At 41.5% G+C, this 4790-nt stretch overlaps 1 protein-coding gene across 6 annotated transcripts in view; it reads right to left on the bottom strand.

Annotated features, from left to right (window-relative positions):
* The window catches only part of TRMT10B (tRNA methyltransferase 10 homolog B (S. cerevisiae)), a 24472-nt gene that overhangs the window by 16887 nt on the left and 2795 nt on the right, over positions 1 to 4790 (bottom strand). The gene's annotated exons all lie outside the window — the stretch shown is intronic.

Here is a 4790-nt window from a genome sequence, read left to right as displayed (position 1 = left end):
GTTAACCAGTTGTTTTTTGTTCTTTTGGTAATTAACTCCTTAACCTGAACTCATATGCTTACATCATTATTTCATGATTCATCAGCTTTGAATGTTGGAACACTTGTATGTTAGGTTTTTGCTTTAAGCATAATACATGTTTTTTTTTTTTTTTTTTTTTTGAGACAGAGTTTGGCTCTTGTTACTCAAGCTGGAGTGCAATGGCGTGATCTCAGCTCACTGCAAACTCTGTCACCCGAGTGCAAGTGATTCTCCTGCCTCAGCCTCCTGAGTAGCTGGGATTACAGGCATCTGCCACCAAGTCCGGCTAATTTTTGTATTTTTAGTAGAGACGGGGTTTCACCATGTTGGCCAGGCTGGTCTCAGACTCCTGACCTCAAGTGATCCACCCACCTCAGCCTCCCAAAGTGTGGGGACTACAGGCATGAGGCACTGTGCCCGGCCCCAGATACACTTCTTAGAGGACATGCACAACACCTGACATCTCCAAGCAATCAATGATTATCTACTGCTGCAATGACACAGATAACCAAGTTATTTATTATGTACTTTAAAATGCATTATATGATTTGAGGGTAGGACAGCGATTGCAAAAGCCACTTCACCTCCCCCATTATGTTTCAACCAGTTTATTTTCAAAGTCCTTCCTTTAGCAAATATTTATTGAACACCTACTATAAGTAAGGTACTATACTAGAGACATTCTGGGAGGATGAACGAAAACATGCAGTAGAGTGACATGAAACCAAGAATTCTTTTAGGTAGTTGGTATGTATCAGACAGTTTTTTTAAACTATGTATTCCCTGCAACTCAGCTGAGTACCACTGCAGTAGAAAGCCACCGTCACCAATGAAAATGTTTAATATCCCTCAGAAGTGCTGAGGTTGAAAACTATGGACAAGCACTGTTACAGAACACTTAACAAATGATGTCATAATTTCAAAGTGGAGTTCAAAATCTAAGAACGACATGAGTCAGAAATGCTTTAGTCAGCCGGGTGCGGTGGCTCACGCCTGTAATCCCAGCACTTTGGAAGGCCGAGGCGGGTGGATCACCTGAGGTCAGGAGTTCGAGACCAACCTGACCAACATAGAGAAACCCTGTCTTTACTAAAAATACAAAATTGGCCAGGCATGGTGTCACATGCCTATAATCCCAGCTACTAGGGAGGCTGAGGCAGGAGAATCCCTTGAACCTGGGAGGCGGAGGTTGTGGTGAGCCGAGATCGTGCCATTGCACTCCAGCCTGGACAACAAGAGTGAAACTCCGTCTCAAAAAATAAAGAAAGAAAGAAAGAAATGCTTTAGTAAATGGTCAAGTGTCATAGACCAAGAATGTGACCATTACCTATGGCTGGTCCTCTGAGTGTAGTCACACAACCACTATTTTATGAAAAATACATCTTAAAAAGTGTAAGTCTATGCAGTATGATTCAGGTACATGGTAAAAAGACCTATTTATAATGAAAAGTAATAACCCACACTCCTATCCCCTCCACCTCTAGTGGCAACCCTTGTTAACCAGTTGTTTTTTGTTCTTTTGGTAATTAACTCCTTAACCTGAACTCATATGCTTACATCATTATTTCATGATTCATCAGCTTTGAATGTATTGACTCGCTATGAAACCTAAGAATTCAAATCGCTTAAATCAGTCCCTACTATTATTATATTTTTGAGACAGGGTCTCACTGTTACCCAAGCTTGAGTGCAGTGGTACAATCGTGGTTCACTACAGCCTCAACCTGCCGGGCTCAAGCAATCCTCCCACCTCAGCCTCCCATGTAGCTAGGACTACAGGCATGCATCACAATGCTTGGCTAATTTTAAAATTTTCTGCAGAGATGGGGGTCTACCTATGTTGCCCAGGCTGGTCTCCAACTCCTGAGCTCCCATCTCGGCCTCCCAAAGTGTTGGAATTACAAGTGTGAGCCACCGCACCCAATCAACCCCTATTATTTTTATTTATTTTGAGACGGAGTCTCACTCTGTCGCCCAGACTGGAGTGCAGTGTTGCGATCTCAGCTCACTGCAACCTCTGCCACCCAGGTTCAAGCAATTCTCCTGCTTCAGCCTCCCCAGTAGCTGGGATTACAAGCTGGGATTACCAGGCCCGGCTAATTTTTGTATTTTTAGTAGAGATGGGGTTTCACCATGTTGGTCAGGCTGGTCTCAAATTCCTGACCTCAGGTGATCCACCACCTTGGCCTCCCAAAGTGCCGGGATTACAGGCGTGAGCCACCACACCTGGCCTCACCTCAGAAAGTTTAACTTTCTTCTCTACTTTCCAAATCAGTCTTTATCCCATTCCCACAACTTGCCAAAGGCAACCACTGTTCTGTTTGCTATAACCATGAATTATCTGTATCTATTATACAACTTCATATAAATAGATGCAAACATTATGTACTCTTTAGCACTTGACTTTTTTCCCCTTAAAATATTTGAGACTTACACATGTATGTATCAGTAGTTGCTTTTTTATTGCTGAATAGCATTCCACTGTATGACTATATCACAATTTATTCTGTTGATGGGCATGTGAGATTTTTTCCAGCTTGGGGAATAAATCTGCTATGAACATTTTCATAGATGTGTTTTTGCAGACATATGTTTTCACATCCATTGACTAAGTTTTAAGAGTAGAATTGCTAGGTCATAAGATAGGTGTGTATTTAACTCATAAGAAACTACCATCCATTTCCCAAAGTATTATACCATTTTACACTGCCTGTCAGCAATGTATGAGCATTCCAAATGTTCCACAGCATTACCATCTAGGGACCCCTACGCAGATTTCTGGAGCTCCTTTGCTACACAGCTCCCTCCTTGCCAGTACCCTGCTGTATGCAGCCATCTCAGCAGCCCTAAATTCAACTGTTTATCCTCCACCCAATGACACCGATGCACTCTGTATGGGCTCCGTGTCACTATGCACCCTCAGGCAGAAAGCCAGGGTGACTGTGGGGCTTCGCTTGTGTGTTTCTTCTCCCTCAAGGATTACAGTCTTGTCCTGACTACTGCCCAATACCTGAAAACAATTTCTTCATATCCTTTGTCCACTTTTATAGTTTATTGTAGGAAGTCCGATACGAATTCCTTGTGTCATAACAATTACCAGAAGTCTTTAATACTTTTAAGAATATTTTTAAACTTCTATTTCTTGTTCAAGACATAGTATTTCTGACTCCCCAATATCTTTAGGCTATGAACATAAACACCCTTATATTTCTATCTCTGTTCCTCCTTTAATTTTCCAACTGAGCCTTTAATTTTATATGGTCAAGGTAGGTTTTACATTTTGCCCTGACAAAACAATTAAGTGCTTTGTCTATCCCTGTGGTATTTCCTAAAATTTGCAAACCAAATTTGTAAACTATTTTTTGAGATAGGGTCTCACTCTGTTGCCCAGGCTGGGGTGCAGTAGTGCAATCACGGCTCACTGCAGCCTTGACCTCCCATGCTCGGGTGATCCTCCCACCTCAGCCTCATGAGTAGCTGGGACTACAGGTATGCACCACCATACCCAGCTAATTTTTGTATTTTTAGTGGAGACAGGGTTTCACCATGTTATCCAAGCTGGTCTGGAATTCCTGGGCTCAAGCAATCCACCTGCGTCAGCCTCCCAAAATGCTGGGATTACAGGTGTGAGCCACTGCACCCGGCTGTAAACTGCATTTATATTATTATAACTCCATAAATATCATTCACTGTAGAGATGGCTAGTGTCCTAGAATTATATTTTCTTTTCCATTTTGACTCCTGTGTTTGGAAAACATTACTAGTGTTGAGTTCATATTGCCTTTTTTCTTGTACTCCATCAAATGCTCAAAAGTGGGCCAAATGTAGTTGTTTTCAGTTCAGACACACTTAAATAGGTTTAGGTGGAAAAATAGCATTCTTAGAATTCAGACACACTTCCTAGCTTGCCACTTGTGAGTGATGGGACAATATCTAGAAGACTTAAGTCTCTGCCATAGAGTCTCTCCACGAAATGGGATAAAACCACCTCACAGGATTGTTGCAAGAATTAGATACTTTTCACTTACTGATATAAAACAAGTACTCATGAAATACTTGCTGTTGTTAACTACTATTCACAACCCCTTCAGTGTTGTTCTTACAGTTGTTCTTAAAAGGTAAATCTTCTGAGTAGTTTTGGTTATTTGTGACATATCATGTGAACATGTGACCACCAGATACATTCCTGAAGATGACCAAGTAAATTACCTTCCAGATTTTCAAAATTATAGATTTGAAATTTGTGTCCATTTGTCTGCCTAGGCTAAAGTTTATTTCTGCTTAGAAATCCTTTAAAACCCAGTACAAATTAATTTTTAAACGTATTTACAACAGACTCTATCACAAAGAATTAGTGGCATGTATAAAATTTCATAATGTATGTAATATTTCCAGAGAAATGAGGAAAATACCAAGCTGGCTGGGCGCAGAAGCTCATGCCTGTAATCGCAGCACTTTGGAAGGCTAAGGAGGGAGGATCAATTGAGCCTAGGAGTTCAAGACCAGCCTGGGGAACCAAGTGAGACCCCATCTCCATAAAAAATAATTAGATGGGCATGGTGATGCACACCTGTAGTCCCAGCTATTGGGAGGCTGAAGCCAGAAGATCGCTTCAGCCCAGGAGATCGAGGCTGCAACGGGCTACAATGAAGTGCCACTGCACTTCAACCTGGGTAACAGAGCAAACTATGTTCCAAAAACAAAACAAAAAATCCAAGCTATTCTTAAACATTTCAGAAGCACTCCACATCAATGAACAGTGAAGTTGA

This window comes from Colobus angolensis, unplaced genomic scaffold, assembly GCF_000951035.1.
Source record: "Colobus angolensis palliatus isolate OR3802 unplaced genomic scaffold, Cang.pa_1.0 Scaffold181, whole genome shotgun sequence".
In the NCBI taxonomy this organism is placed as follows: Eukaryota; Metazoa; Chordata; class Mammalia; order Primates; family Cercopithecidae; genus Colobus; species Colobus angolensis.
The sequence above is the reverse complement of the archived record's forward strand: the minus strand, read 5'-3'. Positions and strand labels throughout refer to the sequence as shown.